The sequence below is a fragment of the Tamandua tetradactyla genome, chromosome X (assembly GCF_023851605.1).
Source record: "Tamandua tetradactyla isolate mTamTet1 chromosome X, mTamTet1.pri, whole genome shotgun sequence".
NCBI lineage: Eukaryota > Metazoa > Chordata > Mammalia > Pilosa > Myrmecophagidae > Tamandua > Tamandua tetradactyla.
The window spans coordinates 43231870-43241556 of NC_135353.1; the positions used below are offsets into that span (position 1 = coordinate 43231870).

A 9687-nucleotide genomic window follows, 5' to 3' on the forward strand; every position below is an offset into this window, starting at 1 on the left:
TGAGTTGTAGAATTTCTTTATGTATACTGGATATCAAACGCTTATCATTTATATATGTACCAAACATTCTCTCCCATTGAGTTGGCTACCCCTTCACCTTTTTGACAAAGTCTTTTGAATCACCGAAGTGTTCAATCTTGAGAAGTTCCCATTTATATACTGTTTCTGTAGTTAGTTTGCTTTGGGTTTAAGATCTAAGAAGTTGCTTCCTATCACTAGATCTTGAAAATGTTTCCCTATATTTTCTTCTAGGAGTTTTATGGTAGTGGCTCTTCTATTTAGATCTTTTATCCACTTAGAATTAATTTTTGTATAGAGTGTGAGGTAGGGGTCCTCTTTCAATCTTTTGGATATGGTTATCCAGTTCTCCCCAGTCCAATTTATTGAAGAGATTATTCTGTCCCAGTTTAGTAGATTTGGGGGCCTTGTCAGAAATCAATTGACCATAAATCTAAGAGTCTACTTATAAACTCTCAATTTTAGTCCATTGATCAATATATCTATCTTTGTGACAACACTGTACTGTTTTGACCATCGTGACTTTATAATAAGTTTTAGAATTCAAAAGTATAAATCATCCCGCAATGTACTTCATTTTTCAGGATGCTTTTGACTATTTTAATCCACATTCCCTTCTAAATAAATTTAATAAAAATAATACCAAGTCTGAAAAGTTGGTTGTTGGAAATTTGTTTGGTATTGCATTGTATCTGTAGGTCATTTTAGGTAGATTTGATATCTTAATGACATTTAACCTTCCTATCCATGAACATAGAATGTCTTTCCACCTGTTTAGGTCTTTGATTTATTTTAGCAATGTTTTGTAGCTTTCTGTGTACAGGTCTTTATCCTTGGTTAAGTTTACTCCTAGAAACTTGATTCATTTTGTTGCCATTTAGTGAAAGTATTTTTTTCTCAATTGTCTCCTCAGTCAGGTCATTACCTCTGTATAGAAATACTACCAATTTTTGTGTGTTCATATTGTTTCTTGCCACTTTGCTGAATTTGTTTATTGGCTCAAGTAGCTTTGCCATAGATTTCTTTGTATTTTCCAAATATGGGATCATGTCATCTGCAAATAATGAGAGTTTTAATTTTTCCTTTCAGATTTGGATGCCTTTGATTTCTTTCTCATGTCTAATTGCTCTAGTTAGAACTTCTAACTCAATGTTGAATAACAGCAGTAACAGATGGTGTCCTTCTCTCATTCCCAATCTTAGGGGGAAGAATTTCTGTCTCTCACCAGTGAATATGATGTTGGTTTTGTTTTTTTCTCATATATACTCCTTATCATATTATGGATATTTCCTTCGATTCTTAACTTCTGAAATATTTTTGTCAAGAAAGAATGCTGTATCTTGTTGAATACTTTTCCCATGTGAATCAAGATGATTATGTAACTTTTCCCTTTCAATTTGTTAATGTGTTGCATTACATTGATTGATGTTCTTGTATTGAACCACCCTTGCATGCCTGTAATAAACTCCATTTGTTCATGGTGTATGATCTTTTCTTTTTGGCATGGCTAGCCTCTTGGAATTGAACCCACGTCTCTGGCATGGCAGGTGAAAATTCTGCCACTGAGCCACTGTTGCACTGCCCAAGGAGGTTTTTTTTCATTTTGGCAAGTGCAGGTCTAGGAATTGAACCTGGGTCTCCCACATGGTAGGCAAGAATTCTACCACTGAGCTACCCTTGCCCCTCACCTATGGTGTATAATCTTTAATTTGCCATTGGATTCAATTTTCAAATAATTTGTTGAGAAATTTTGCATTTATATTCATTAGATAGCTGGTTCTGTAGTTTTCCTTTCTTGTGGTATCTTTATCAGGTTTGGGTATTAAAGTGATGCTTGCTTCATAGAATGACGATTTTTGCATGTTGATCTTGTACCCTACAGCTTTGTTGAATTCGTGTATTATTTCTCATAGCTTTGTTGTGGATTTTTCATTATTTCCTTTGTATTTTTGCAGAACATGTTCTGCAAATAGGGTAAGTTTCAGTTCTCCCTTTTCAATTTACATGTCTTTTATTCATTTTCCTTTTCTAATTGCTCTGGTTAGAACTTCTAGTACAATATTGAATAACTAGTGACAGTGGGCAAACTCATCTTATTCCTGATCTTAGAGGGAAAGCTTTCAGTCTTTCACCACTAATAAGATGTTATCTCTGGACTTTTCATATATTCCCTTTATCCCATTGAAGAAATTTCTTTCTATTCTTAGTTTTCTAAATGCTTTTATCAGAAGTGGTGCTGGATTTTGTCAAATGCTTTTTCCAACTCAATTGAGAAGACCATGTGTTTTATTCCTTCAATCTATTAATATTGTATATTATGTTAACTGATTTTCACCCTTGAATACCTAAGATATATCCAACTTGATCATAGTGTATTATTATTATTATTATTATTATTATTATTATTATTATTATTATTTTGGCATGGGCAGGCTCTAGGAATTGAACCTGGGTCTCCAGCACAGCAGGTAAGAATTCTGTCACTGAGCCACCAGTGCACCACCCTGTATAATTATTTTAATGTGCTATTAGAATTAATTTGCTAGTTGTTTGTTGAGAATTTTTGTATCTATATTCATAACAGATGTTGGTCAGTAATTTTCCCTCTTTTTGTTATCTTTATTCATCCATTAGGGTGAAATTGACCTCATATAAAGAGTTAAGGAGTTCCTTCTTGAAATTTTTAGAAGAATTTTAGCTGGATTAAAGTTAGTTCTTCTTGGAGTGCTGGGTAAAATTTACCTGTGAAGCCATATGCTCCTGGACTTTCCTTCTTTAGGATTTTTGGTTACTGATTCAAACATTTTGCTAGTTATTGGTCTCTTGAGTAGTGTATGGAGTTTGTGTGTTTCCAGGAGCTTGTACATTTTGTCTATATTATCTAACTTGTTGGTGTATTTGTCCATCCTTTCCTTTTATAATCCTCTGTGTTCTGTGGGTTTGGTAGCAATGTCCTCACTTTTATTTCTGATTTTAATTGTTTCTTGCTTTTTTTTCTTTGTCAGTCTAGCTAAAAGTTTGTTAATTTTCCCTTTAAGGAACCAATTTTTGGTTTTGTTGATTCTCTCTATTGATTTCTATTCTCTATTTGATGTATCTCTGCTCTAAACTTTGTGATTTCCTTTTTCTCCTGGATTTAGGTTTAATTTGCTCTTCTTTGCCTAGATCCTCCAATTGTGAGGTTAGGTATCTGATTTCTCATCTTTCTTATCTTTTTTAAGGTAAAAGTAAGTTGTATAAATTTCCCTCACAGCACTGCCTTTACTGCATCTCATAGGTTTGTTGTGCTGTTTGTTTATGTTCTATTTCAACCCATTGGTGGTTTAAAAGTTACCATTTTAAATGTCCACATATCTGTGAATTTTCTAGTTCTCACTCTGTTATTGAATTTCAGCTTCATTCCATTGTGGTTCAAAGAAGATACATTGTATGATTTCAATACCTTTTAATTTATTGAAACTACTTTTTTGACTTAAATATGATCTATCTTGGAATATGATCCATGTTCCTAAAGAAGAATTGGTATTTTGCTGCTGTTGTTTTACATATGTCTGTTACGTGTGAATTGTAAAGAGTCTGTTTTATCTGATATTAGCATAGCTAAACCAACTCTATTTTGGTTACTATTTGCATGTTATATATTTTTTCCAACATTTCGCTTTCAACCTGCTTATTTATTTGAATTTCAGCATACTTATGTCTTTGAATTTTAAGTGAGCCTCTTGTAGACAGCATAGAGTTGGTTAATGCTTCTTTATCCATTCAGCCAACTCTGCCTGTTGACTGGAGAGCTTAGTCCATTTACATTTAATGTCACTAATGATAATGCAAGACTTTCTTCTGCTTTGCTATCTAGTCTTTGTAAGTCTTTTTTGTTTCTCAGTTCTTCTGTTAATACCTACTTTCATATTTATTTGGTTTTTGGATTGTACTATCTTGATTCCCTTCTCATTTCTTTTCAGATATATTTTTCACATATTTTCTTAGTGATTAACATGGGTTTAAAATTTAACATACTAAATATATGACAATAATATATAGCCACAACTATTCAGTTTATTTTTAATGACTGAAAAAGTCAGCAAGAAAGACAACAGAACTTCAGCCCTGGAAGCTCTGAATGCACTGACAATACATTATCAATGGCTGGGAAAAGGGCTGAAATTACTTTATGTAATCATCTCATAATCTTCTCTCACAATCCAAGGACACAGGGCAACTTTTGTAAAAGGGCACTGCATGTCTCTTTAATAGGGATCACATTTTCTCGTCTTTGAAATTAGGGCAGTGTTTCTTTCACCAAAAGTATCAATTTACATCTCTTTTACTCAGGTGGAAGAAAAACAGCTGTATCTTTCAGCTTTAGTTAACCTTGGAGTCTCAAGATATTTGGTGAAGACTTCCCCCAAAAGAGGGTTGCAGCATTATTTTGATGAAAGTCTTCTCACTACTCATTCCACTGACCAGTACTCTTCTCACCTCAGGAGGTCTGAATGAATGTCTAATGGCAGAGAGAGAAGAATTGACAGTGACCTGAATAACTGCCTCAGGTCTCTGTAAATACCTTTTCTCTGACAGCTTATGCATTTCTCCTGTGAAAGAGCCAGAATCACATCAGCATCAGAGCCTCAGAAAGAATGTATGGTTACACTCTTTACTCTCCTGGGGATAATATTTATCATAAAAACCTAAGACATATTCTTCATTCTTGAATCCAAATTTCTGGTATAACAGCAATAGCAGGGTTGCTTGCTGAGACATGAAGGGTCACATCCTTGCCCATGCAGCTCTGAAACAGATGATAAATCATGAAAGTCACTATCCTTGCTCTTTTCCATTTGAAATTGAAAAACAGAAATGAATTGTAGACTTCATTATATTTCACATCAGTGACCATGAAGCCAAAGGCTATGATGACTTTTTTATGAAGGACAACAACACTGAAGCCTGAATACTGTAGACACTCAGGTAGGTCAATGCCAGGCCAGAAAAACTCATGACACAAAGATTTTATCATGGGAATGTGGTTTGGCCAAACAGCAGTAATCAAGAGGTATGTTAGGCTCAGGTATCCGATGAGCTTCACTCTTGTGCAAGCGGGAATGGATCTGTGATAGGAGCTATAGTTTGAGCGACTTTGTTTCATAATCATGCCTGATATAAAGTTTCAAGATTTGATACATGTAAGGGCTGACAATACTTTGGTCCACAGCTGTATCTTCTGATCCTACCAAACAATACAAAAATTTAGTGGTCTGGTGCTGAAATCCTTTCCTGGATGGCAAGGCAATCTGGCAGTGGTCAAGGATTCTGAAGTCCTGACAGGTGGTACTGTAAGTTGCTTGTCCAGATAGAAGTCTGGAAAGTCTTCCTTCTTTGGCTCCATAAATCTCATCAACCAACACAAGTGCTGCATTCAAAACTTGGTCCAAGTCAAAAAGGGACCACCCCCTATCTCTTTCCACTTGTCTGACAATCAGCTTATACTTCAGTCTCTCAGCTTCTTGTATCATCACAACAGCACTGTGACAAGTCTCCAACCTCTTCAAGAGTAGCTTTTCCTCATTTATACTCATGGGCATATACTTGAGATTTTTAGTTTTCAGACCCTTCTCCAGGTGAGGCTTTTCTTTTCTCAAGGCCTTGTTTGCAAAGATCTGTTGGAATCCAAGTCCCTGCTGTCCAGGTCTGTCCTGTCAGGTTTTTCCTCCCCACTCTCAGCTTCCTGCTTTATCTGTTCATATTCTCTGACTTTCTTCCTGCTGATGATTACAGGCCCAGAAGTTACTGAGCCTGTAGGGAGTGGGATATACTCCATCCTTGGGTCTATGAGTCCTGCTGATGATTACAGGCCCAGAGGTTACTGAGCCTGTAGGGAGTGGGATATACTCCATCCTTGGGTCTATGAGTCCATCACCTTCCACTTCATTATTGTCATAAGCAAGGCTTGTGTTGCCATCACATCAGGAATAATACCTGCATCTGACAGTTAGCTGGGAGTGGCTGAATGAGAAACAGGAGTTCAAGGGCAGAGAAGTCCATAGATGGACAGGGAGATGGGCTTGTGAGTGCCATGTGATTGGAGGAGCTCAAGGATAAGGAGTCAATCACTTCTTTTTTGAGAATCATGTCTGGTCTGTGGCCTTGGCTTATGAACTTTATGGGGGCTATGTTATCTTGATAACTGAAGCTGGGCCAACCTGATATGCAGTAGCTTAGACTTTGACCTATAAGTCACATATACCTTAGTATAATGCTAAAACTCATGCCCATCACATTAAGGCTGCCATTTTCTTTTGTACATTTTGTGATTAAGCATGTCATCAATGTGTTTGCTCAATAATTAGATCACCTCTAGTAATATCATCTGGAACCATTATGCTCATTATCCTGAAATCTGCCCATCTTTTAATACCATAAAGCCATCAGAGGGTGGTGCAATAGTGACTCAGTGGCAGAAATCTTGCCTGCCATGCCAGAGACCCAGGCTCGATTCCCAGAGCCTGCCCATGCCAAAAATGCAAAAGCAAAACCATCAGAGTTACTACATTTTGGGAGATCGATTTTTGGGCTAATAAGCCATCTGATCTCCTGCTTCACCCCTGTTTTTGAAACCCCAGTGTCTCAAGATTTTGATCATTGGGTTCATTGAGCAGAAAATCTATTGCCTTTATGTGGTAACAATTTGGTGACTCCCAGACGGGCTGCTGCCCAAGGTTCTGGAGCTCTGGTAAGAAAAGTAAGTGCAGTAACTGAATCTTTTTTGGCTACTGGACTTTATGTAGGATAGAATTTCAGCAATCAATTTAGTTTTTCTTTGTCCTGCTGGCACTACAGACACTTTTATTCCTCACAAATCTTCAAAGAGAGGAACCATTTCCAGATTCAAATCCACACATACGACTGGATGAATGGGTAATAAGATAAAAGTGGATCAGAAAGTTACTACACCAGGTCCCATTTCCAGAATGATTCCCCTTGCTCTGAGCTCTGCACCTTTCTGGGGTTTGAGGCCCTGATCTGTGTCTGTCTGTACATTGTTTAAAACACTGCACTGAATTTGTCTGTTGAGTATATTCCTGGAAAATAAGTCATCTAGCAATTAATTGTTATTTAATGAAATTAAGTATGCCTGTTTAATTGATGTGTTACTTGAGTATAGTCATTGTTTAATGACTTTTAATTGTTAAGTGGTGTTACTTAAATATATAGTAAGTATTAAGTGTCATTAAATTTGTTAGTTTGTATCTTACTGCATATTTATTGGTTAAGTGGTCCCAACTGGTTATTGATTATGGACGTCCTTTAAAATGGGAATCTTTGGCCTGTATTGAAATTTGCAAAGATTTTAGTGATGAGTGTATTAGGAAAAGCTTTATTTCTGTAACACAATCTGGCCTCAATATGATTTAGTCAGGAGAGAAATGGCCTGAAAATTGTTCTAAAATTATTCTTCCAAAGGGCACAAAAGGAATAGCAATGTATATTCATCCTTTATTTGTCCCTCTCAGAAGTATCTCTGCATTTCTGTTTCATCTGATTAACTTTCCATTTTTGTCTGTCAACCTGTTCAATATATACTCTGATACCTCTGGACGGTAGTAGCAAATTAAACTAAAAATTCTTAGAGCACTGTTCAGACTGTTTAAAAATAATTAAGCATCTTCATATATAAATTAGTACTCTTGGAGTCCCAGAGGGTTACAAAAGATAAAACCCACTGGGCAGCATGACTCAAAGCCTTAGTTTTTATGATTACTGTAAACAAATCTGGGCATTAGAAAAAAAAAACATCCCTGGAATTTCCCTAAGGTCAGCAGAAGGCTGCCAGAGACCTGCATCTGGAAAAGGCAAAGACTTTTTCCAATTGTCTGGGTCACGGCTTTAAGTGAAATGGATCTAATAACTGGAAATAAGGAGAAGAAGGGTGCAGGAATTCTCAAATTCCACTGCCCTCACCTAAAAACTTTAAATTCAAGTTCAAAAGTCATGCATCACTTTTTCTGTCTTCCCAACCACTACCTCCAGGGCTTAACCACTTAAACAACTATGGGAGAAGCGGTGGGTGTAGAAAGATGGGGAAGGTGTAGTTTAAAATTCTTTTTTACTGGGCTTGGAGATTAAAAATGGTAGGCATAGAGAAAATGCTTCAGACTAGGCTATGCTTCTTAAAATTTTTTTGCAATGGTAACCATAGCCATCAAATCATTATTAAAACATAAACAACTTTAGGATAGGAGTAATTGAATTAGATCTAATTGTCAAATCTCATTAAATAAAATGAAAGGTCCTTGAAAATTATGGAAATTTTTCCAAGATTTAGGCTTGGGACAAATTAAACAATTGCAGTATATTTTCCAGAAACTGACAGTCAAAGTTCTTTTGAGTTTGTTCATAATTTCAGGATTTGATGAAAACAAACAGGTGCTTAATCCCCAACAGAAGGAATAAAAAAGGAAGTAGATCTGCCAAAATTGCAGTAATAAAAATTAGTCCAATTTCTGCTTCTATGATGAATTTTTGAATTGAACCAATGTAACTTTATTCTGCCTAGGTGTGTTCTTCCTAAATTTATACAAGCTTCTTGATCAAATAAATTTGTATTATAAGTACATCCTCAAAATTCTTCTTAAAAATAACCTAACTAGACAGGATCCATAAATCATGCAATGCACCTGGTAATTATGGCACATATAAATTGTAATAAAAATAAAGTCATGTTAATACTTCAAATATGTCTTATTTAAGAAATCAGTTAAATTTTCTAAGAAATATAAATGAGATTTTTGTAACCCTGATTACCTGGATTTCAAAGAATCTGGCTTTTAAATTACTTTGCCAATGGTTACCCCAGTATGTGGAAGAATTTGAATTCATAGTGGCTTTTAAAATGCCAATCAGTGTGCCAGTTTGAAACTGTTGTGCACCCCAGAAAAGCCATGATTTAATACTGTAGGATGAGATATTTTTATTAAATTGTTTCCATGGAGATGTGAACCACCCAATTGTGGGTGGTTCTTTTGATTAAGTGGTTTCCATGGAGATGTATCTCTGCTCATTAAAGGTGGGTCTTTATCTGCTTACTGAAGCTCTTTAAGAAGGAACCATTTTGGAAAAAGTTTCAGAGCTGACACAGAGATGTTTGGAAATGCAGAAAGAACACACACCTAGGGAAGTCATTTGAAATGAGAAGCCAGGAGAGAAAGCTAGCAAACAATGCCATGTGACTTTCCAGCTGACAGAGAAACCCCAAATGTCATTAGCCCTTTCCCGAGTCAAGGTATCTTTCTCTGGATGCCTTTGTATGGAAATTTTGATGGTCTAGGAGCTGTAAATTATAATTTAAAAAAGTCCCTTTATAAAAGCCAACCCATTTCTGGTATATTGCATTCTGGCATTGTTTAGCAAACCAAAACAATTGATATTTTTGGTTAGTAAGTGCTGCATTGAATGGGGAAGACATAGCTTCAAGCAGTTTATATTCTATTAGAATAGATGTGTACCAGGGCATAGTATAAATAAAATGGTCATGAATAAAAATTCTGGAAGAATTTTTTAAAATAGTTAAAGCATGACCTAAGAAAACCTCATAGAAGAGATGACACTTGCAAAACTCTTAACTAAGAAAGTAGTATTTGAATTAATAGAGTTCTGAACTACTGTTTTCAG

General features: G+C 35.8%; 1 pseudogene; it reads right to left on the reverse strand.

Annotated features, from left to right (window-relative positions):
• Window positions 1-4638: 4638 nt before the first annotated feature.
• Window positions 4639-6395, reverse strand: LOC143671793 (cysteine-rich protein 2-binding protein pseudogene; annotated as a pseudogene).
• Window positions 6396-9687: the final 3292 nt, after the last annotated feature.